We start from the raw sequence: 26305 nt of genomic DNA, 5'->3' as shown, positions 1-26305 counted from the left end.
ATTTAAAAAAAAACTTTCATTTACGGTTGGCTACATACAAAGGTATTTATTGGCTTCTGTTGGATTGCGATAGCATTTTTCAATTCCAGATATTTTCTCTCTTCCTTTTGCCACTTTATTTCTGTACTGAACGATGATTGTTTTCTCTGCGAGGATGTGTACGTATTATTTATAGATCATTCCGCGTCGGAACGGCATTTGTTTCGCTCTGAATGGGTGTCTGTCGTTTCTAGTGCGCAATATTGGAAACAATATCTGGCGGGCTCTCCGATGGACAGCTGCAGTGACACAGATAACGGACTCTCTTTGCGACCAGAATACACCAGAACTCACTGGAACTGGATATGCAGATAAATGCCAAACCGAACACTTTGTTTCCGGTTGCTAGCGTTGTGGTCCGTAACTGTAGGTGCGCATGCTACAGAATGTTACCGACACTTCTGTTGAGATTGTTTTCATTCCCTCTAATAATGAAGTCTACTGTCGCAATTAGTTTTGCAATGATCGTGCGTTTAGTTCAGTACTGAATACATTCCAGTCGGTTAAAATGAATAAAATATATGCCGAGTTTGATCTTGCCTAACTAAGCGGAAACAAACCTGTGATACGTAAAACAGAGCACCTACTCGGGTTCTTGTGTGTTGCACAATGTCCATAAGTCAGTAATGTACAGTATTTAGAAAGCATTGGAGGTATGTCCGTTATGTGTCCTCTTCCATGCCTGGTAAAATCGTTTAAAAGAAAATACAAAGATAAAATTATGTACGAGTAGGAGAGTAATGTACTCTTTAAGGCCAAATACACATGACTAGCGTCCGAGAGGGCGCTCCCCCTTCTCCCTCCCCTCCCCATTCATAAGCCGTACCCCTTCCCTTCTCTCCCCTTCCTAAGCTATAACCCTTTCTTGGAAATAGTCTAATCAGAGGGCTTCGAAGCCAGTTGTGTTACATATACTCGATATCTCAAACTCAGCTCAATAGTTTATTGCCATAAAAATGAAACAGTCAATCAGATAGCATCCTATGACAAGAATGAGCAAGGAGACATGACATCATTCTCATTCATTGGTAATGCCAACTGCCTAATTGTCCGTCTTCTCAGGTGGAACAGGTGTATACGTCACTTATCTCTCTGACATGCTGGTTCAAATAGGCACGATAGGCTTAGATCATAACAAAAACACTGAAGTACGTAGATCATAGTATATTATGGAAGTTTTCATTACATAATACATCAGCTACATCTTTTCTGCATCTACAACATGTAAATTATAAACAAATTTTCATAATAGTCTAGAACCAGTGTTTTACATTTTCTTTATCATGATATACATATAACATATAGGTTGTTGTGTTGTTGTTGTGATCTTCAGTCCTTATCCTTTGCAAGCCTCTTCATCTCCGAATAACTACTGCAACCTACAAACCGAGCGAGGTGGCGCAGTGGTTAGCCACTGGACTCGCAATCAGGAGGACGAAGGTTCAATCCCGCGTCCGGCCATCCTGATTTAGGTTTTCCGTGATTTCCCTAAATCGCTCCAGGCAAATGCCGGGATGGTTCCTTTCAAAGGGCACGAGTGACTTCCTTCCCCGTCCTTCCCTAATCCGATGAGACCGATGACCTCGCTGTCTGATGTCCTTCCCGAAAACAACCAACAACCAACCAACAACAACCTACATTCCTCTCAATGTGCTTACTGTACTCATTTCTTGGTCTCCGTCTACGATTTTTACCCCTAACACTTCCATCCAGTGCTAAATCGATGATCAGTTCATGCCTCAGAATGTGTCCTACTAACCGATCCCCTCTTTTAATCAGATTGTACCCCAAATTTCTCTTCTGCCTAGTTCTATTCAGTATTTCCTCATTACGTACATGATCTACCCACCTAATCTTCAGCATTCTTCTGTAGCACCACATCTCGAAAGCTCGAAAGCTTTGTCTAAATTGTTTGTAGTCCATGTTTCACTTCCATACATGGTTACACTCCATACAAATACCTTCAGAAAGGACTTTCTGACACTTAAATCTATACCTGATGTTAACAAGTTTCTCTTCTTCAGGAACGCTTTTCTTGCCATTGCCCGTCTACATTTTACATCCTCCCTATTTCGTCCATCATCAGTTATTTTGCTTCTCAAATAAGAAACCTCATCTACTACTTAACTGTCTCATTTCCTAATTTCACCAGATTTAATTCGACTACATTCCATTATCCGCGTTTTGCTTTTGTTGATGTTCATCTTTTATCCTCCTTTTAAGACACTATTCACTCCGTTAAACTGCTCTTCCAAGTCCTTTGCTGTCTCTGACAGAATTACAATGTCATTCGCAAACCTCAAAGTTTTACATTGTTTCTCCATGGATTTTAATTCCTACCCAAAATTTTTCTTTTGGTTCCTTTACTGCTTGTTCAGTATACAGATGGAATAACATCGCTGAGACGCTGCAACCTTGTCTCACTGCCTTCTTGACTACTGTTTCCCTTTCGTGTTCCTTCAGTCTTGTAACTGCCATCTTCTTTCTGTACAAACTGGTTGAAAAGGTTGAAATGGCTCTGAACACTATGAGACTTAACTTCTGAGGTCATCAGTACCATAGAACTTAGAACTACGTAAACGTAGCTAACCTAAGGACATCACACACATCCATGCCCGAGGCAGAATTCGAACCTACGACCGTAGCGGTCGCACGGTTCCAGACTGTAGCGCCTAGAACCGTTCGGCCATTTCGGTCGGCTCTGTACAAATTATAAATAGCCTTTCGCTCCCTGTATTTTACCCTGACCGTCTTCAGAATTTGAAAGAGGGTATTCAAGTAGCATTTTCAAGAGCTTTCCCTACGTCTACAAATCCTATAAACGTAGGTTTATCTTTCCTTAACCTATCTTCTTTGGGAAGTCGTAGGGTCCTTATTGCCTTGCGTGTTCTTTAATTTCTCCGGAATCCAAACTGATCTGACATTCCACGAGGTCGGCTTCTAGCAGCTATTCCATTCTTCCGTAAACGTTCCGTGTTAGTATTTTACAACCGTGACTTATTAAATTGATAGTTCGGTGATTTTTTCACCTGCTCAACATCTGCTTTCTTTGGAACTGAAATTGGACTTCTTGAAGTCTGCTGGTGTTTCACCTATCTGATACATCTTGCTCACCAGATGGAAGAGTTCTGTCGTGGCTGGCTCCCCCAATGCTATCAGTAGCTGTAATGGAATGTGTTCTACTCCAGACGCTTTGTTTCGACTTATGTCTCTCACTGCTTTGTCAAATTTTTCACGCAGTATCATATCTTCCATTTCATCTTCATCTACATCCTCTTCCATTTCTATAACATTTCCCTCAAGTAAATCGCCCTTTTATAGACCCTCTATATACTCCTTCCACCTTTCTGCTTTCCCTTCTCTCCTTACGACTGTTTTTCCATCTGAGCTCTTGATATTGCCGGCCGCTGGTGGCCGAGCGGTTCTGGCGCTATAGTCTGGAACCGCGCGACCGCTACGGTCGCAGGTTCGAATCCTGCCTCGGGCATGGATGTGTGTGTTGTCCTTAGGTTCGTTAGGTTTAAGTAGTTCTAAGTTCTAGGGGACTTATGACCTCAGCAGTTGAGTCCCATAGTGCTCAGAGCCCATTTTTGAGCTCTTGACATTCATTCAGGTGGTTCTCTTTTCTCCAAAGGTCTCTTACATATTCCTGTACGCAGCATCTATCTTACTACTAGTGATATGTGCTTGTACATTGTTACATTAGTCCACTAACCATTCCTGCTTTGTCATTTTGCGCTTCCTGTCGATCCCATCTCTGTATCCGCTTTCACTTACCTCATTTCTTGCATTTTTATATTTTCTCCTTTCATCGATTAAATTCAGTATCCCTTGTGTTACCGGACGTTTTCTACTAGCCCTGGTCCTCTGCAGCCTTCGCTATTTCATTTCTCAAAGCTTCCCACTCTTCTTCTTCTGTATTCCTTACCGCTGTTCTTGTCAGTCGATTCGTACAGCTTCCTCTAAAACTCATTACAACCTCCGGTTCTTTCAGTTGATCCAGGTACCATCTCCTTAAATTTAAGCCTTTTTGCATTTTCTACAATTTTAATGTGCAGTTCATAACCAATAAATTGTAGTCAGAGTAAACATTTGTCCCTGGAAATGCCTTACAACTTGAAACCTGGTTCCGAAATCTCTGTCTTAACATTACATAATCAATCTGAAACCTTCTGGTGTCTCCAGGTGTGTGCCACGTGTACAATACATAGATTATCAGTACATTATATTAACATCATATGTAGGTTGCAATTTCGGTAGATTGCGCTCACAGCCAGTATTTTTTTCTGCTACATCAGTTTTAAAAAATCTGTCTTGTGCACACAGGTAATGGATAGCCAAGTCTTCTCCAAAATGACCCGCACTATAGTGCTTACTTTGTCATCGAGTATGAAGCGTTTATTATATTCTGCCAATAACGTAAATTTATATCGCTGTATAGTGGAAACAATGTACAACTTGGATAGAGTTACATACTGAACAGTCGATTTGAGAACGTTATAAGAATACCAGTCTGGCAATAATCAATGCTTAGTTCCTTTGCTGATGAGTGTCTCACTTTTTGCTCTGTGCGTTCTGTGTCATGATTCAGCTTCGAGAGCATAAGTTCATTCTGCGATTTCTGTAATAATGTCGTCCAATAACTCATCTTCGAACAAACTCACATTTTTTTTATTGATGCACGGGAAGTTATCACTGTTATTGTCGGGGTAATCGGAAGCGTGAATCCATCTCTGCACATTACGTTTAATAATATCATCAATATTTGATGGAGGTTCTTGATATAGTCATCTGTCCGCGTAACACATTTTAATACTTTTGCCTTAAATCTCAGCTGGATTCGGCCATAACGGAAATCTAAAAATGGTTCAAATGGCTCTGAGCACTATGGGACTTAACATCTGAGGTCATCAGTCCCCTAGAACTTAGAACTACTTAAACCTAAGTAACCTAAGGACATCACACACATCCATGCCCGAGGCAGGATTCGCATCTGCGACCGTAGCGGTCGCACGATTCCAGACTGAAGTGCCTAGAACCGCTTGACCACAGCGGCCGGCAACCGAAGTCTGCAAGGGCATAGTAGAAATATTTAAAATAGCTCGTCCTACAGGTATGCTTTTGTCAAATACAGTGCATTTCGACTTATTTCAAAAGCTGCCAAATTTTCCTTAAATACGACACTGAAATTGGAATTCGAGCATGCAATAAGAGCAGAAGCTGTGTACCTTCCCAAAGTGTTACTACCTTCACTTCACTAGTTTTTCGCACATTGTGCATAGTTTTGCTAAAAACACTTTTATTCATTATATTGTTTTTTGCAGTCGTTCGCGCCGGCCGCGGTAACCGAGCGGTTCTAGGCGCTTCAGTTCGGAACCGCGCGACTGCTAGGGTCGCAGGATCGAATCCTGCCTCGGGCATGGATGTGTGTGATGTCCTTAGGTTAGTTAGGTTTAAGTAGTTCTAAGTTCTAGAGGCCTGATGACCTCAGATGTTAAGTCCCATAGTGCTCAGAGCCATTTGAACCATTTTGCAGTCGTTCATATCGATATATGGTTTCATTCAGAGAGCTTGACACGGCACACCACGGTATCAGACCGTCCTACATCACCGGAGGACTTAAATGACGATAATCGGAAGGTAAAGTGTCTAGCACGACTCGGACGTCATACAGAACTTCATACAACAAGATAGGCAACGAATAATAACAGCCAAGAATGCGCACAGCGTTCGGAACAGCAACGGCTGGAAGGAAAGACTACAGTCGCTGCTAGTGTCGGCGCATGCCACGGTCAGAACGGCTGAGGAGTCGCGGACCGCAGACGGAGCATCTAACACATCACAGGCGGGAATACCAGACTCTTTCCACACTGGGATCTGTGTCAGGCAGCACCTGAAGAAGTCGGTGAGTCACGTAGTTGAAATATCGCCCAAGAAAGACGCGAATAACTGGCAGAAAACTGTTCGTTCAACGTGACATCTTGGCAGTTACTTAGCAGCCTCTTCAACCAGTTACGTGAAAGTGTTAGTGTAACACCTAGATATTAGTGTAACACCAAGATAATGTAACAGAAGGAAACAAGTGACGACAGAGGAGAGGGAAATTACGACAGCCCGTAATCCGGTTTTTCACACATAGAATACGGAGCGCACACAAGTATCGCAGCCACCCAACAGCCCACCTTCCATGGATGTTACATTATGTTGCTCTGAAGACTAGAGGGAACCTTTCGTACCAACATGACGGCTGTTGAGCGCATAGTCTACGAAATACTACAGCATGTATTCACGAAGTTTTTGGATTGGACGCTGAGGAGCTGTACGTTGGCTGGCCCATTCCCTGGATTTGACGCTTTTTCTCTGGGAAAAGCTGAAAGACGCTGTCTACAAGGACGTTCCAACTACACCCGATAAAACACAAAGACGTCTCCGCTGAAATGCTAGGACGCGTGCCACAGTCGACCCGTACCGAACTGGAAGTGTATACTGCCGCTACCAGTGTTCATTTTCAACACAACCTGCGAGTTAGTTGCCTCATTACTGGCCAGAATCCATATAACTAGTGTGTGAACTTGTTGTTGTGGTGGCTTCTACCACCGAATGTATCAGGATGACCAAGTGTAGCGGGAAGACACCAAATGTAGTGGGTGGGCGCCAGGAGGTGCCTTATTAAAATTCGGTGAGAACTTCCCAAATGATTTATTTGTTTCCACTACAGTGCTCTGTTCACCTCAGTCTGTGTCACAGGGCCCCGCAATGCTGAGGAAGCACCCCAGCGGCCGGTGTTTCACAATGCTGTGTCGTGCTGTTTGCCGGCCCGCTGTGTTCCGATGATGTCAGGATGGCTGCACCAGCAGCCAACTCAGTGGGCACCGTCCCCACTGACTCCGTTTCCTCGCTGCTGCTGCTTCCTCGCTGACGTAGCTGAGAACGCGACTATCAACGACCGCCCGCAATCTGACATCTGAATCTGCAGCCCTCGCCTCGGGAAGTCTCCAGCATGTGTCGGGAGCCAAGACGACTGCCCACGGTTGCGAGCCGAAGAGTGGCCCGCTGCTGGCTGGCTGCGGACACTACATCAGCCTCAGAGAGTCTAACCAACGACCCGCCGTGGACTGAGACACTGTCACCCCATCTTTTGCTGCGTGTAGCTCGGCGATGTGACATACCCTGCCATCCAGGAGAGCTGCCACAATTGAAAGAATCTCGTTAGAAAACGGCATCTATTTATACTCGGCTGTGCGCCTCTGTTTTGCCAAGCACACCGCTTTGTGTCACATATGCATAACACTTAGGTTGGTCAGTGGCCCTCTTCTACCTGTGACTTGTGCCATGGAAACTGCTGTGTGCGCCCTCTCCGACAGTTCTATGCCTCTGTGGCCTCTATTTGCCTTCGCAAGTGCTGGTATGCGTAACTTACTGCAATCCGGCCTGCACCTGGCTGTAGCTTGACGCTGAATATCGCACAAAACTAACTTTACCTATCTTAAAAGGCGGTGTCGCTACATTGTGTTGTTCCTTGGTGTGTTCTACGACAGATACTGTACAAGTAACGGTGTGCGAACCTTTCAAAATATGATATCTTGTAAACGACTGGTAGTAGAATCCACCAACAATCTCCACTGCCATTCTACAATGAAGCGCCAATAAAGCTGGTGTAAGTATGCGTATTCAAATGCAGATACAGGGTGTTTCAAAAATGACCGGTATATTTGAAACGGCAATAAAAACTAAACGAGCAGCGATAGAAATACACCGTTTGTTGCAATATGCTTGGGACAACAGTACATTTTCAGGCAGACAAACTTTCGAAATTACAGTAGTTACAATTTTCAACAACAGATGGCGCTGCGGTCTGGGAAACTCTATAGTACGATATTTTCCACATATCCACCATGCATAGCAATAATATGGCGTAGTCTCTGAATGAAATTACCCGAAACCTTTGACAACGTGTCTGGCGGAATGGCTTCACATGCAGATGAGATGTATTGCTTCAGCTGTTCAATTGTTTCTGGATTCTGGCGGTACACCTGGTCTTTCAAGTGTCCCCACAGAAAGAAGTCACAGGGGTTCATGTCTGGCGAATAGGGAGGCCAATCCACGCCGCCTCCTGTATGTTTCGGATAGCCCAAAGCAATCACACAATCATCGAAACATTCATTCAGGAAATTAAAGACGTCGGCCGTGCGATGTGGCCGGGCACCATCTTGCATAAACCACGAGGTGTTCGCAGTGTCGTCTAAGGCAGTTTGTACCGCCACAAATTCACGAAGAATGTCCAGATAGCGTGATGCAGTAATCGTTTCGGATCTGAAAAATAGGCCAATGATTCCTTTGGAAGAAATGGCGGCCCAGACCAGTACTTTTTGAGGCTGCAGAGACGATGGGACTGCAACATGGGACTTTTCGGTTCCCCATATGCGCCTGTTCTGTTTACTGACGAAGCCGTCCAGGTAAAAATAAGCTTCGTCAGTAAACCAAATGCTGCCCACATGCATATCGCCGTCATCAATCCTGTGCACTATATCGTTAGCGAATGTCTCTCGTGCAGCAATGGTAGCGGCGCTGAGGGGTTGCCGCGTTTGAATTTTGTATGGATAGAGGTGTAAACTCTGGCGCATGAGACGTTACGTGGACGTTGGCGTCATTTGGACAGCAGCTGCAACACTGCGAACGGAAACCCGAGGCCGCTGTTGGATCACCTGCTGCACTAGCTGCGCGTTGCCCTCTGTGGTTGCCGTACGCGGTCGCCCTACCTTTCCAGCACGTTCATCCGTCACGTTCCCAGTCCGTTGAAATTTTTCTAACAGATCGTTTATTGTATCGCTTTTCGGTCCTTTGGTTACATTAAACCTCTGTTGAAAACTTCGTCTTGTTGCAACAACACTGTGTTCTAGGCGGTGGCATTCCAACACCAGAAAAATTCTCTGTTCTAAGGAATAAACCATGTTGTCTACAGCACACTTGCACATTGTGAACAGCACACGCTTACAGCAGAAAGACGCCGTACAGAATGGCGCACCCACAGACTGCGTTGTCTTCTATATCTTTCACATCACTTGCAGCGCCATCTGTTGTTGAAAATTGTAACTACTGTAATTTCGAAAGTTTGTCCGCCTGAAAATGTACTGTTGTCCCAAGCATATTGCAACAAACGGTGTATTTCTATCGCTGCTCGTTTAGTTTTTATTGTCGTTTCAAATATACCGGTTAGTTTTGAAACACCCTGTATATGTAAACAGGCAGAATGCGGCGCTGCGGTCGGCATCACATATGTAACAGAACAATTGTCTCGCACAGTTGTTAGATCGGTTACTGCTGCTACAATAGCAGGTTATCAAGATTTAAGTGAGTTTGAACATGGCGTTACAGTTGGCGCGCGAGCAATCTCGCACAACATGTCTGTGGTAGCTATGAAGTGGGCATTTTCTTATTTCGTGAGTATACAGTGGATAGTAAGAATCCGGTATAACATCAAACCTCCGACATCGTTGCGGCCGGAAAAAGGTCCTGCAAGTACGGAACCACAAGGACTGAAGAGATTCGTTCAACGTGACCGAAGTGCAACCCTTCCGCAAATCGCAGTAGATTGAAATGCGGGGCCATCAACAAGTCTTAGCGTGCAAACCATTCAACTAAACATCGTCGATATGGACTTTCGGACTCGCCTGGGACCCTTACCACCGATATTGCAGACTAGAAAGATGTTTCCTGGTCGGACGAGTCTCGTGTCAAATTTTGTCAGGCGGATGGACTTGTACGGGTATGGAGACAGCCTCATGAATCCATGGGCAATGCATGTCAACAGACGGCTGTTCAAGCTGGTGTAGGCTCTGTAATGGTATGGGGCGTGTGCAGTTTGAGTGATATAGGAGCCCTAATACGTCTAGATACGACTCTGATAAGTGAAGGTACGTAAGTATTCATTCATGTCCATTGTGTATTCTGACGGAATTGGGCAATTTCAGCAGGACAATGCGACACCTCATACATCGAGAATTGCTACAGAGTGACTTCTGGAACACTCTTCTGAGCATAAAAACTTCCGTTGGCAACCAAACGCTCCAGAGGTGAATATTTTTGAGCAAATCTGGGATGCCTTGCACCGTGCTGTTCAGAAGAGATCTCCACCCCCTCACACTCTTACGGCTTTATGGACAGCCCTTTAGGAGTGATGGTGTCAGTTCTCTCCAAAACTACTTAAGACTTTAGTCGAGTCCATACCACGTCGTCAATCATTCTAGAACAGTCTTAATCGCATTTATTATTGTTATAATACCGCCAACCGGTTTCAACCCGACGTAGGGGTCATCTTCTGGGCGTTTACACCATTGGTCGACTGCTGGTGGTGTCACTCCTGTCTAGATAGTTTCCTGCCGTTATGTAGACAGGAGTGACACCACCAGCAGTCGAGCAATGATGTAAACGCCCAGAAGATGACCCCTACATCGGGTTGAAACCGGTTGGCGGTATTATAACAGTAATAAATGCGATTAAGACTGTTCTTGAATTATTGTTTAATCATATTAATCGCTGCTTCTCTCCACAACCATGTTGGCCAAAAATCCATACCACGTCGTGTTGCGGCACTTCAGCGTGCTCGCGGATACCCTAGACGTTATTAGGCAGGTGTACCAGTTTCTTTGGCTCTTCAGTGTAATTTACGCTGCTTTTAGTTTGTTAATGTCAATGGACATTATTCCATTTAATAAAGTGTATATTTTCACAAGAAATACACATTGTTTTATTTCTATCTGTTGAGAGGCTAAGAGTACTAGCCGCTGAGTACCAAACCATTCCGCGAAAACCGCACATCAGTAGCACTTTCCAATTCCACAATATTTGCGGTTCATGTTTTAAATCATTCACCATGTGGACAGTGTGTATCACAATTAATAGCGTCAATTGGGCGAAAGTATGCGATAATAGACGACAGATGTTTGCAGCTGAGATTGGTACTAATGTGTGACTACGCATCGCCATTCTCTTCATTACGAGAAACTTTCCTAGTCAATGCTCACGTGTTTCGGATGTATACATTCCGAATTAGGATATAGCCAGAGTGTCTCCTAAAAAAAGTCATGCGAATTTTCTCTGGGGTAGTAGATATTTGTAGTTTAGTTTTTGCTTAATGTAGATGGAGTAAGCCCCTATAAATAAAGCTAATCATGTGGTTCATGAAACTCCTACTGTAGATGAAAAACATCGATGTGTCTCTGTTTAAATTGAGAATGGAAATTTTATACGCCCACTGTCGCAAACTAGCGATATCTTGTGTAACCACTCGAGTTAACTGTGACAGAAGAACGCATATAATAGTCAGTGTCCCAGCTGGGCTAGGTAGCGCTTCTGTGAGGTGAGAGCACTAGGTCGACACACACGACAGGGCAGGCCGGACAAGGTTCAAAAAATGGTTCAAATGGCTCTGAGCACTATGGGACTCAACTTCGCATATCACGCAGCATTCGCTATCGGGGTAAGAAGCACTGAGACCATAGTTGAAGACATATGACGTCACGAAGAATGAGATGCGCTAGAAACTCCCGCATCATGCAAAACGTTTAAATTTATTATTTCAGTGCTACTAACTCTATTCGAAATAAATTTCGCAGTCGGCCGGTGTGGCCGTGCGGTTCTAGGCGCTTCAGTCTGGAACCGCATGACCGCTACGGACGCAGGTTCGAATCCTGCCTCGGGCATGGATGTGTGTGATGTCCTTAGGTTAGTTAGGTTTAAGTAGTTCTAAGTTCTAGGGGACTGATGACCACAGACGTTAAGTCCCATAGTGCTCAGAGGCATTTGAACCATTTTTTTTAAAATTTCGCAGACGTATCTGCATGTGCCGCTAAACGCTCCTACAAAATTATTTCGTGGTACCACACATATTTCAGGAAATGACATAAAAACTGAGGAGCCTGAAAATCTGCCGCATCATGCATGACGTTTAAACGTATTACTTCTTTGGTACTAACTCTATTCACAAGATATTTCGCTGACAGTATCCATATATACCAATGAATGAACCTACAAAATTACTTTACTGTGCGACATATAGTTAAAGAGATATGACATCATAAACACTGAGATGGGTGAAAAAATACCGCATCGTGGATGAGATTTTGACACATTTATTCTTAACTAGGAAGACACTCATACAGTCGAATCAGCTTAACGAAATCCTATCCTTGGAAACTGGTACCGCTTTTGACAGATTTAATCTGCGAAGCGCAAACGGCGGTAGGCGAAAATGATAGCCGTCGTATAGAGCTTTGAAGGGGCATTCCGTAGAGACGTCTACAAAATCGCGTCGTACGCACCCTATTCAGCTGCTTCCAGCGTACAGAAACGGTTCGGGGTACTACACTTATTCACTTTGACATTACGCGTATTTCTTTTTACGACTCTTTCATAATTTCAAAGGTAAATAAATGGCAATGAAATTACTTCTATATTACACTACCAATACAGTTGGCTTCATGTTTTCGTTTCTAATAGAAAATCGGCAAAATGAATACCCTAGTTTGTCAGGTACTAAAATAGAGTGTGTTTCAAAAAGAATTATCTCCTTTCAAAACTTCATATTTATTGATGAAAACATACTATAAACATGTTATTAATTGCAAACTAATCACAATATCTTAAAGTTTTAGCTATGCTGTTGCAAATGATCTGTATGTCCACCACAGCATTACGAACATCTAGACTATGGGTAAATTCGTCAGAAACGGTACACAGTGTATCTGCTTTTACAGAAGGTATGACAGCTGTTATTCTGTTCGTCACTTCTCATATGTCACGAGGTAAAGGGGAGACGAATACATTTACGTTCGCATATCCCTTCAAGGAAAAAACCCATCGGATCATGTCTGGCGATTTTGGCGGCTAGGGATGCAGGGCAGGGCAGGGTGTTGGGGTCTCGAGCGCCCTGCCTCTTCAAATGTTGCAAAATTGGCTTTTTCCACAACTTCCGGAGGACTCCAATGGCATCATTTTCCAACAGGACGGAGTTCCACCACACTGGCACAACGACGTACGCCAGTTTCTCAGTGACACTCTGCTTCACCATCTCTACAAATACTTGGAGTCTGTAACGGGAATTTCCGAACACCCTGTACATATCATAACTCAATATTTAATTACAAAAAAGTTTGCGAAAAGTGAAGCGCTTTGATAAGACGTCAATGAAATGGTATACTTTCATCGCTCACGAGTTATAATATGAGAAGTATAAAATACAAGTTCTTAATTACCGATATGCAGTTTCATGTCATTTTATCAAAACAAATCATACCAAAAAGGATGCGTTGTTGAGAGATCCTCAGTGTGCCGGTGCTTCAATACACCACGCACGCTGTAACATAAAAACCACCAAATACAGATTTCAACTGTCTATAACCTAATACAATATGGCGCCCTCCAAGTTCTGGTTGTGACATAACACCAATCCTCCATCTCTTCGACCACATTCCTCTCCGTGAGGGAAGAATCTGACCTGGCAGATTCTTCCTTTCCTTTCACGCTTGGTTCAAATGGCTCTGAGCACTATGGGACTAAGCATATGAGATCATCAGTCCCCTAGAACTTACAACTACCGTACTCAAACCTAACCAAACTAAGGACATCACACACATCCATGCCCGCGAGAGGATTCGAACCTTCGATCGTAGCGGTCGCGCGGAGCCAGACTGGAGCGCCTAGAACCGCTCGGTCACACCGGCCGGCTCCTTTCACGCTTCTGAATGTGTTGGAACGTGAAATTTAACGTTGTGACGTCAGGTTCCGCTAGCCCCCAACGTTAACCCGTTCCGTCGGAGGACGCCTTTAGACTAACTAACGACCATAGCCACATAAGCGCCATACGGTCACAACCTGAAATTGAATATACCAAATCTTAAAAAGAGCGGATATGGTATCAGTGGATGAGAGCGTAATAAAATTAAGGAATTTCCGGAATGATTCCTTTGATAACGAATAGCCCGTTTCTTTACCCATCCCTCACCAAGCCGAGCTTATTCTCTTTCTGTAATGTGTCGCATCCCGGTACAGCCTCACTATACTAGAATGAAGTAAATGCGAACTGCGTAGCGCAATCAGGACGTTAACGACAATGAGTTAGTTATAAATTGATGTCAACCATTATATCGGAGATGAGAGGGAGGGAATCTCCTTGGTTTGAAGCACATAAGTTTCCTCAAAATATGTCACAGAATTTATTCTCACATACACTTATGTGAGGTGTTGGACCATAAACCCCCTTAGTAAGATCCAGTCTATTTATTCGGGCTTGTTACTTCAAAGCTAATTGCCGGTACATATAAGAAACAAGTACAAAGCAATCACTTGTTCTTGGTTAGCACTAAAATCTCTCTAAGTAATTGAGACAAAGACTGACAGCCTCTGTTCAACACTATTCCAATGAAACTCTAAAAATCCTACTTGACCTGCAGTTCCTGAGTGTCCACCAGAGTCTATCACTGTTTTCTCGTAGTTGAAGTCTTTATCAGCTGTATTGGCTGCTATGGGCCTACTCGGTCCCGCTACGGAATCTCCAAACTGCCGCCACTGGCTCTGAATCTGAATCTCTGCTTCTAGCTATTCCGATACCTGGCCTTTTATTTCGTTTCTCATGTACTTGGGTGCTCACGAGTTAATTTGTTTCACACGACCCTTTCATTTCTAAGCGATCAGATTCCACAAGAACGCCTAGGGTTCCACACGACACTTTCGTTTCTAGCTGCACACAACTTGATTTGGTTCCACACTAGTCTTTTCCGCACTTGACTGACACTCTCTCTTTCTGTATTATCGCCCTGGTGTTGGCGTCTTCCATTGCGCAAGTTTGATTCATGCTGCTTCTTCGGGCAGGAAGTCAAATATCCACGGGTGTACGGACTGAGCTCCTGTGAACGTGCCGGCACGGAGATCCATACGCTATGGCTGCTCAGAGGGAACTGGGTTAGGTCGCGGCGGCGGCCGATTTAAATACCCTCCGCCCGCGGCGCGCCGGCCGGTGTGGCCGTGCGGTTCTAGGCTCTTCAGTCTGGAACTGTGTGACCGCTACGGTTGCAGGTTCGAATCCTGCCTCGGGCATGGATGTGCGTGACGTCCTTAGGTTAGGTTTAAGTAGTTCTAAGTTCTAGGGGACTGATGACCACAGATGTTAAGTCCCATAGTGCTCAGAGCCATGTGAACCACTTGAACCCGCGGTGCGCTCCCTCCGCTGTCCGCGCCCCGCGCCCCGCGCCACGGTCGCGCGGTGGAACAGATTGCGACGGCGTCTGAGATGACGTCGGAGTGAGCCGGCCGAAGTGGCCGTGCGGTTAAAGGCGCGGCAGTCTGGAACCGCAAGACCGCTACGGTCGCAGGTTCGAATCCTGCCTCGGGCATGGATGTTTGTGGTGTCCTTAGGTTAGTTAGGTTTAACTAGTTCTAAGTTCTAGGGGACTAATGACCTCAGCAGTTGAGTCCCATAGTGCTCAGAGCCATTTGAACCATTTTGACGTCGGAGTGATGGCTCTGGCCGCCGTGGTCGTCACAACTATACGTTTGCTCGATTTACTCTTGATTAACCCAATCGCTGGTTCTCAAGCCTTGCTAAGATTATAGCCACAGTCACGGTTTATGAAGTCGTCATTGGTGCGAATTTCGATGGCCTCTCTAACAACGCTGTCCCAGTATCTCGACCTCTGTACCAGAATCCTCGTGTGTTCATACTCCATATCGTGATTTTCCGACAAATAATGTTCAGCGACCGCCGACTTGCTCGGATGCATCAGTCGAGTGTGCCTCTGGTTTTCACGGCATCGATCCTCGACGGTACGCTTCGTCTGACCAATATACGACTTGCCACATTGACACGGAATCTGGTACACGGCGGCCTTCCGCAAACCGAGGTTATCTTTGGCGCTCCCCACCAGTGCACGAGTTTTATTCGGAGGACAAAACACAATTCCGACCCGGTGTTTCTTCAGAATGCGGGCGATTTTCCCCGAGAGTGCGCCTGTGTGTGGAATAAATGCAGTGCCTACCTCCTCCCTCGTGATTTCATCCATCTCCATAGGTTGTGCTGTAGTGGTTGGGCGGAGAGCACGTTGAGTTTGCCACTCTGAGTACCCATTTTTTCGAAATACAGTTCTCAGATGTTCCAATTCCTGGGGTAGACTCTCTGCATCAGAGATAGTGCGCGCCCTATGCACTAGAGTTTTAAGTACCCCATTCCTCTGTGAAGGGTGGTGGCAGCTGTCTGCGTGCAAACACAGATCAGTGTGCGTTGTCTTCCGATACACCCCATGACCTAGGGTGCCGTCAGCCCTTCTCTTGACCAAGACGTCAAGGAAAGGAAATTTACCCTCCCTCCCGGTCACAAACGCAAGAATAAAAATTAAAATTTTCTACGTTCACAACAAATGAGGTCGTTGTCGACAGGACTTAAAATCCCAATCTTCGCCATTTCCTTCTTTACAGTCAGGTGTAGTCTTCAGTACTCTTGAAAATATGTCCTCTTGTACCCTGTGAGAATTCTTCTCTTATCCGTTGCATACATGCGACCTGTCACCTTTTTTCGCAGTTAATATTTAACGAATTTTCCTAAAAGGGTGAGCTATAAAGTTTGGCCTGATCAGATGTCCTTATATACCTCTTTTATTTGGCACGCCAGTTCCTTCTGTGGCAGTCGTCAATTCACACTCATTTTCGCTTTCCGGCGGTGCCGTATACCGCCCAGGGCCTCCTCAGCTCATTAACTCGCCGTGGACCGTAGCGTTTCAGTTTACTGCGCAGGCGGCGTCATTACCGGCGACGTGTGTGGCGGCGGCCGTGTGCGGGACCGCCGACACGCTTGTTAATGCACACCGGCTGCTGGCGCGGCCTCTCCGCCCCCCACCCCTCCCCGCGCGCACAGTGCCCACGACTGCCTATTGACGCAGCGACAGCAGTAATTGCCCCTTAACAGTCGCGCTAATGGAGCCGGCTGGCTTCCTGGAGGCGCGTAATCCACCAGGGGCGGCGGCGGCGGCGGCTGTTGGCGTGTTGGCGCTTCCGCTGCCGCTGCTGGTGCGGGACAAACAGGCTGCGCTGATGTCGCCTCTCGGCCTGATTCTCTACGTTACCGCAGGAAAAACTCACAGATGCTTTGACGCTTAAGGTGGAACGTACAAAGAACTCGCATTATGTAGAAGAAGCAAAAATTTTTAAGGATACGGCAATGAAACTACGTACAGGCTTCATACGAAATTAACACATTTACTGTAAAGTTCCCGGGATCATATGTCTTGAACTTCTTTATTGAGTTAAAAAATTTATAATTTCCAAAATAATATATTTATCTTTTCCTCAGAAAATATTCAAGAGATTCCTACAAAATTTTCTCTGTTTAATCTTTTTCTACACTACTGGCCATTAAAATTGCCACACCAAGAAGAAGTGCAGATGATAAACGGGTATTGATTGAACAAACATATTATACTAGAACTGACATGTGATTACATTTTCTCGCAATTTCGGTGCATAGATCCTGAGAAATAAGTACCCAGAACAACCACCTCTGGCCGCAATAACGGACTTGATACGCCTGGGCATTGATTCAAACAGAGCTTGGATGGTGTCTACAGGTACAGCTGTCCATGCAGCTTCAACACGATACCACAGTTCATCAAGAGTAGTGACTGGCGTATTGTGACGAGCCAGTTCCTCGGTCACCATTGACCAGACGTTTTCAATTGGTGAGAGATCTGGAGAATATGCTGGCCAGGGCAGCAGTCGAACATTTTCTGTATCCAGAAAGGCTCGTACAGGACCTGAAACATGCGGTCGTGCATTATCCTGCTGAAATTTAGGGTTTCGTAGGGATCGAAAGAAGGGTAGAGCCATGGGTCGTAACAAATCTGAAATGTAACGTCCACTGTTCAAAGTGCTGTCAGTGCGAACAAGAGGTGACCGAGACATGTAACCAATGGCACCCATACCATGACGCCAGGTGGTACGCCAATATGGCAATGACGAATACACGCTTCCAATGTGCGTTCACCGCGATGTCGCCAAATGCGGATGCGACCATCATGACGTTTTGCCATTCGTGTACCCAGATTCGTCGTTGAGTACACCATTACAGGCGCACCTCTCTGTGATACAGCGTCAGGGGTAACCGCAGCCATGGTCTAAGAGCTGATAGTTCCTTGCTGCTGCAAACGTCGTCGAACTGTTCGTGCAGATGGTTGTTGTCTTGCAAACGTCCCCATGTGTTGACTCAGGGATCGAGACGTGGCTGCACGATCCGTTACAGCCATGCGGATAAGATGCCTGTCATCTCGACTGCTAGTGATACAAGGCCGTTGGGATCCAGCACGGCGTTCCGTATTACCCTCCTGAACCCACCGATTCAATATTCTTCTAACAGTCATTGGATCTCGACCAACGCGAGCAGCAATGCCGCGATACGATAAACCGCAATCGCGGAAACGTGATGGTACGCATTTCTACTCCTTACACGAGGCATCACAACAATGTTTCACTAGGTGACGCCGGTCAACTGCTGTTTGTGTATGAGAAATCGGTTGGAAACTTTCCTCATGTCAGTACGTTGTAGGTGTTGCCACCGGCGCCAACCTTGTGTGAATGCTCTGAAAGTCAATTTGCATATCACAGCATCTTCTTCCTGTCAGTTAAATTTCGCGTCTGTAGCACGTCATGTTTGTGGTGTAGCAATTTTAATGGGCAGTAGTGTATATAGTGAGCTATCGTCATCAGATGATTTTGAATACATTGAATAGCAGGATTTTAATAATTTTTTTTTACTTACAATTCTGTAAGTGTAACACATGACGGACGGAGCTAAAAGGACATGAAAAACAGACTAGCACTTCAAAAGCGGCATTCCTGGTCTAGAAAGTCTACTTATATCAAACACAGGGCTTAACTTGAGGAAGAAATTTCTCACTATTTTCGTTTGAGGCACAGTAGCGTATCTTAGTCAAACTTCGACTGTGAGGAAATCGGAACAGAAGAGAATCGAAGAATTGCTACAGGTGAATTTTGAAAATCAGGTGGAGTGATAATATAAGGAATGAGAAAGTTCTGAACAGAGTTGGAGTTGAAAGGAATATGTGGAAAACACTGACAAGAGGAAGGGAGAGGATCATAGAACATCATTCAAGGCATAGGGAATAGTTTACTGGGCACTAGACATAGTGTTTGAGAGTAAAAACTGTAGAGGAAGACAGAGATTGGAATACATCCACCAAACAATTGAGGAAATAGGTTGCAAGCGCTACTCTGAGGTGACGTTGTCGTATGAGAGGAATTCGTGGAGAGCCGCATCAAACCATTCAGAAGACTGATGACACAAAAGAAAGTGTAATATAAAATTCATGCACAATTCCAAGCACTTTTCGTCACTTTTTTTGCTAGTGCACAGTTAATGCATTCTCTGAAAATTATTTCGTGCAGTTAGTTTATGAGTCCACGAGAATAGTGAATGGTTGTGAAAACACACTTGACCTCTTAGCAACAAATAATCCTGAGTTAATAACGATCATCAGAACCGATACAGGGATTAGTGAACACAGCGTTGTCGTGTGGAAGTTGAATATTGCAAACTTCAAATCCTCCAAAAATAAACGAAAAATGTACCTATTCAATAAAGCAGATAAATATTCACTTGACGCCTTCCTGAGAAACAATCTTCACTCCTTCCAAATTAATGATATAAGCGTAGACCAAATGTGGCTTGAATTCAGAGAAATAGTATTGGCAGCAATTGAGGGATTTATACCAAACAAATTAACAAACGATGGAGCTGATTCTCCTTGGTACACAAAACGGCAAAGAACAATGTTGCAGAAACAACGAAACAAACATGCCAAATTTAAACAGACGCAAAATCCCCAGATTGGCGATGTTTTACAGAAGTTCTAAATTTAGCGCGGACTTCAATCCGAAATGCTTATAACAGTTTTGCACAACGGAACTTTGTCTCGAAACCTGGCAGAAAATCCAGAGAGATTCTGGTCGAATGTGAAGTATGTTAGTGGTAAGAAACAAGCAATGACTTCTCTGTGCGATAGCAATGGAGATACTATCGAAGACAGTGCTGCCAAAGCAGTGTTACGGAACACAGCTTTCCGAAATGCCCTCACAAAAGAAGACGAAGTAAATATTCCACAATTCGGATGAAGAGCAGCTTCCAAGTAAATATCCTCGGAGTAGTGAAGCAACTTAAATCACTTAATAAAAGTAAGTTTTCTGGTCCAGACTGTATTCAAATTAGATACCTTTCAGAGCATGCTGATAAAACCGTTCGCTCGACGAAAGATCCGCACACAAACACTGGAAAGTTGCACAGGTCACACCAATATTCAAGGAAAGTCCTGTATCATTATCGTTGATATGCAGCAGGAATCTGGAGCATATATTGTGTTCGAACATTATGAATTACATCGAAAAAAATGGATTGCTGACACACAGCCATAATGGGTTTAGAAAACAAGCTTCTTGTGAAACACAAATAGCTCTTTATTCGCATGAAGTGTTGAGTGCTATAGACAAGGGGCCGCGCGGGTGGGCGCGTGGTTTGAGGCGCCATGTCACGGGCTGCGCGGGCCCTCCCGCCGGAGGTTCGAGTCCTCCCTCGGGCATGGGTGTGTGTGTTGTTCTTAGCATAAGTTAGTATAAGTTAGTTTAAGTAATATGTAAGTCTAGGGACCGATGATCTCAGCAGTTTGGTTCCTTAGGAATTCACACACATTGTAGACAAGGGATTTCAGATCGATTCCGTATTTCTGGATTTCCCCTAGCTGCGTGGCGGGGTCTGAAATTCCATGTGCTGTGCTAGCTGCAAATTATAAATTCACCTACCGCAGAACGGCGTCTGCTAGATTTCTCTTCATTCGGCAGTATAGATACTTACAAGATGATGTAAAACAGCGTTGATGAAAAACACCCTCTAATATCTACTATCACTGGGGCCGCCCAACTATAGTAATAAAATATAGTTCTGTAGAAAAACCGTCCATAAAAAAGTTATCGTGAGGTAAGATAATGTCCGAAATTTGCACACCAAAATGTTTATTTGCTTTTATAACCAAAGAAACGGTACTATTCAGTCCACATTTAAATTATTGGTTATTTTCGTCAAGTTCACAATTCATACACTCATTTCGCATTCCCAGCAGCCAGAAATATGTACAAACCCGACCCGAATTAAAAAACGTTCTCACAGTCAATAATTTCTCGACTAAAATGAGTTATTACATTCTGTCCTTCATGTGGATTTCTCAAAAAAGAAACTGCTAGCAACAATGTTCAGTGGTTGAACACTGCAACATTATCCCGTGGGTACTATGAAGGCCAAATTTCACATGCAAATATCTGTCCAACTAAACAGTTCTAAAACTTCCAAACTTCACAAAACTGTCTGTAACTACATCAGCGTTAGTCAGGAAACGTATCAAATGTGAGGAACTCAATATTCCTTCATTTTACACATAATGAGAAACATCACATTTACCGTGTTCTTCCGCGACCGAAGCTGGCGAGTGAGACCCTTCTTGCACCCTCACTCCCAGTACAGCTAGCAGGTAACGAGCAGGAACCGTCTCAATTCTGATTGGCTAACCACAATTACTGCCAATCAGAATGTTTGCTCATGATCGTACTGTTTCCAAAACTGGCCTGCACCATTCCTTACATGCAGACGCATTCACGTCATTCTGACAAACAAATATTAAAGTAATATAAAGAAATGAAAACGAAAAATCAATAAATCTGGAAATATCCTTTAGATACAGATAAAACTCCAGCTGACGAACTGGCTGGTCTGTTACAATAGCAATCACACCTAGACATACGTCATCAGCAAAGTGGGTAAATTCCGTATGAACATTTTCCCACGACAGGCTTGCGTAATGTTGCAGGTTACTTAAGTTGGTATATAATGCAACATTACAATTTAACAAATGTTCCACCTATACACGCTCATCCACTCACATTTACTCCCACAACATTAGGCACAAATAATAATTTTGTCTGACTTTTATATTACGGCAACGAAAAATAATTGAAGTTTTAATATGAAAATCTCAATCAATTAATTCTGCACACTGAGAGTTCTGCTTATGTTTTCCAATTATACCAAAAGATCAACTATTATACTTCCAAAGTGAATTTAGATCCCTAAGTGTCGGTTTTTGTCCTTTTTAGCAATTTTCTCTGTCTCTGTAACTATTATAGTTATAAAGCTGAAATCTGGATAAAATCTTCTCCTGAATGTCAAAAGGTCGTGTACCGATTTCGAAAATGATTGAATAATATTTAATATAATTTATTTAGGTTCTTATATGTGGTGATCGGAGAGGCTGGATTCAAAGACTTTGCGAAACTCTGAGGTGAGGCAGACGAGACGGTATGAGGAGGTTCCTTTGAGAGGTTTGGTTTGAGGAAAAGCAGGATTTGGGATGTTTCCACAGGTTGTGCACATGTATACAGGGGGTGTACGGGGTTGCAAGCAATATGAGACAGGAGACAGGGCATTCTTTGAGGTGGCGATATATTCGAGACCAGGGATGGTGCTGAAATTTTATGTTTTGTGTCCTATACTGTGAATGGGGTGTTTAACTCTGCTTGTGTTATGTTGATCAAGTACCGGAAGGTTGGAGCCATGGATGAGACTGTGATACCTGTGCCTTCACTGATAGTAAGGGAATTGGAAGTAATCAAAGTCAGGATCGTCAGAGGTGAAGATGTAGGAGAGATATGATTCAAAATGACTGGCTGTGCTCAGGTCGTCAGTGAAGGGAAGTTATTGTGAAGGAAGCTGCCTCAAGATATGAGCTTGTTTCAGAACTGCACCGACACTTCAAGGGGATGTACAAAGTATCTTGAGGAACAAAACGAAAATTGAAACCCGTGTCCATAAACGTCACCCAACGATGCTACAGAGAGACGAAGGTAGAGGCGCCTGGGTCTGCCGCTAGGCGGCAGGCGTGACTTTGTACGCGAACAGGCCGCAGGCAGAACGTCTCACTGTATGCCTTACAGCAGTCTGGACTTTAGATAGCTCTTCATGCTTCCAATCATACCAACACTGTAGAGACCGCTAACAGTGGTAGCGGCAGAAGGAAACAACTAACATATGCAGCAGAAATACAGCACTCAGTCGCAATTTGTTGCGTGCTGGTGTAGACGTGGAGATGTTTACCTGGCCCAAGCAGCGTGACACGCATTTCGTATATGATGAATTGAGAGACAATGGGCACACAGCAATACGTATCTGTGATCGGTGATATCCCAATAAGTCAGCGCCACCATTCCACGTTTGCGGCCATCCGTCGGCTTGTGGGTGACACAGGTCACGCGCGAAGCTCACGCACGCCACGTTTCGCAGAAGACGTACTTGAGAGGTTCAACGCAGACCCATCTGCCAACACCCGCGCTGTGGCTCAGGCAATGCAAAACTCCCACCCAGCGATTTGGTGGGTTCTGCATGGGGAGGGAAGGCGTTCATTGCATCTTCAGATGACACAGGCGCTGTTGGCCGACGATTTTGCTCCACGTGCTGGGTTCGGACAGTGGCTCCAGCAGTCTTGCGCCGCCCGCATCTCGTGGTCGTGCGGTAGCGTTCTCGCTTCCCACGCCCGGGTTCCCGGGTTCGATTCCCGGCGGGGTCAGGGATTTTCTCTGCCTCGTGATGGCTGGGTGTTGTGTCCTGTCCTTAGGTTAGTTAGGTTTAAGTAGTTCTAAGTTCTAGGGGACTTATGACCACAGCAGTTGAGTCCCATAGTGCTCCGAGCCATTTGAGCCAGTCTTGCGCCAGGCAGTCGCACTGTGCTTCATACGTATTGTTCACGGATTAGGCGTCCTTCGTCCGGCAGCGTGTGTTCATCGCTCACGACTACCATATGTGGACGGACGCAAATCACACCATCCACGAACGTTCATCAGGAGAAGTTCACCATCAGCGTAAGGGCTGACATGGCCCACGGTTACTTCAGTGTCCTCCCCCCCCCCCCCCCCACTTGCTTCCCCTCGGCTCAGACGCGACAGGTATACAATGATCATCTGCTAAGTGCTGCAGGAATTACTGGATGAGGTGCCATTTACACTCCGTCGACGTTCGTGGGTCTAGGAAGTCGAGCTGAAGTCGAGCTGCCAGAAGCCAGATCAGACGGATGTTTGGCGATCACTGGGTACATCGAGGTAGCCCAGTGACATGGCCGCATCGGTCGCCAGCCCTCAAGCGCCTGGATATCTTCCAGTGGGGCTATTCGAAGAACGTGGTATACGAAGCCCTGGCGGAATCAGTGAAAGATCTGGTGGTGAGTCTACATACGGCGTTTGAGGTTGTTCGCCCGGTATCTTTGAGCGACTGCAGGAGTCAATGGTACACAGCTGTCAGGCATACTGGGACGCTGTAGGCAGGCAGTCTGAGCACCTTCTCTACTTGTATTTACGTAGCAAGTGGTGAAAGCATTGGTGCGGGTAGTAACAGCGGTATTATAAACTACACTACCGGCCATTAAAATTGCTACACCAAGAAGAAATGCAGATGATAAACGGGTATTCTTTGGACAAATATATTATACTACAGCTGACATGTGATTACATTTTCACGCAATTTGGGTGCATAGATCCTGAGATATCAGTACCCAGAACAACCACCTCTGGCCGTAATAACTACTTTGATACGCCTGGGCATTGAGTCAAATAGAGCTTGGATGGCGTGTACAGGTATAGCTGTCCATGTAGCTTCAACACGATACCACAGTTCATCAAGAGTAGTGACTGGCGTATTGTGACGATCCAGTTGCTCGGTCGCCACTGACCATACGTTTTCAGTTGGTGAGAGATCTGGAGAATGTGCTGGCCAGGGCAGCAGTCGAACATTTTCTGTATCCAGAAAAGCCCGTACACGACCTGAAACATGCGGTTGAGCATTATCCGGCTGAAATGTAGGGTTCCGCAGGGATAGAATGAAGGGCAGACCCACGGCTTTAACTCATCTGAAATGTAACGTCCACTGTTTAAAGTGCCGTCAATGCGAGCAAGAGGTGACCGAGACGTGTAACCAGTGGCCCCCCATACCATCACGCCGCGTGATACGCCAGTATGGCGATGACGAATACACGCTTCCAATGTGCGTTCACCGCCATGTCCCTTAACAGGGATGCGACCATCTGATGCTGTAAACAGAACCTGGATTCATCCGAAAAAATGACGTTTTGCCATTCGTGCACCCAGGTTCGTCATTGAGTAGACCATCGCAGGTGCTCGTGTCTGTGATGCAGCCTCAAGGGTAACCGCAGCCGATAGTCCATGCTGCTGCATATGTCGTCTAACTGTTCGTGCAGATGGTTGTTGTCTTGCAAACGATCCCATCTGTTGACTCAGGGATCGAGAAGTGGCTGCACGATCCGTTACAGCCATGCGGAAAAGATGCAAATGGTTCAAATGGTTTCAGTGGCTCTGAGCACTATGGGACTTAACATCTGTGGTCATCAGTCCCCTAGAACTTAGAACTACTTAAACCTAACTAACCTAAGGACATCACACACATCCATGCCCGAGGCAGGATTCGAACCTGTGACCGCAGCAGCCGCGCGGTTCCGGACTGAGCGCCTAGAACCGCTAGACCACAGCGGCCGGCGGAAAAGATGCCTGTCATCTCGACTGCTAGTGATACGAGGCCGTTGGGATCCAGAACGGCGTTTCGTATTACCCTCCCGAACCCACCGATTACATATTCTGCTAACAGTCATTGGATCTCGACCAACGTGAGCAGCAACGTCGCGATACGATAAACCGCAATCGCAGTAAGCTACAATCCGACCTTTATCAAAGTCGGAAACGTGATGGTACCCATTTCTGCTCCTTACACGGGGCATCACAACAACGTTTCATCAGGCAACGCCGGTCAACTGCCGTTTGTGTATGAGAAATCGGTTGGAAACTTTCCTCATGTCAGCACGTTGTAGGTGTCGCCACCGGCGTCAAACTTGTGTGAATGCTCTGAAAACCTAATCATTTGCATATCACAGCATCTTCTTCCTGTCGGTTAAATTTCGCGTCTGTAGTAGGCCATTTCGTGGTGTAGCAATTTCAATGGCCTGTAGTGTATGCAACCTTTTATAAAGCGAAACGCGCTCTGGTGAAAAAATCACGCGTTGTGTAGCTGCGACGACGGATTAAAAATACTGTCATGAAGAATAATTTAAAGAAATGGAAGAAACACACTCCATCGCAATGGAACATTTAGTTTTTAACGTTTGTTTCA

This window comes from Schistocerca nitens, chromosome 8 (assembly GCF_023898315.1).
Source record: "Schistocerca nitens isolate TAMUIC-IGC-003100 chromosome 8, iqSchNite1.1, whole genome shotgun sequence".
In the NCBI taxonomy this organism is placed as follows: Eukaryota; Metazoa; Arthropoda; class Insecta; order Orthoptera; family Acrididae; genus Schistocerca; species Schistocerca nitens.
The sequence above is the reverse complement of the archived record's forward strand: the minus strand, read 5'-3'. Positions refer to the sequence as shown.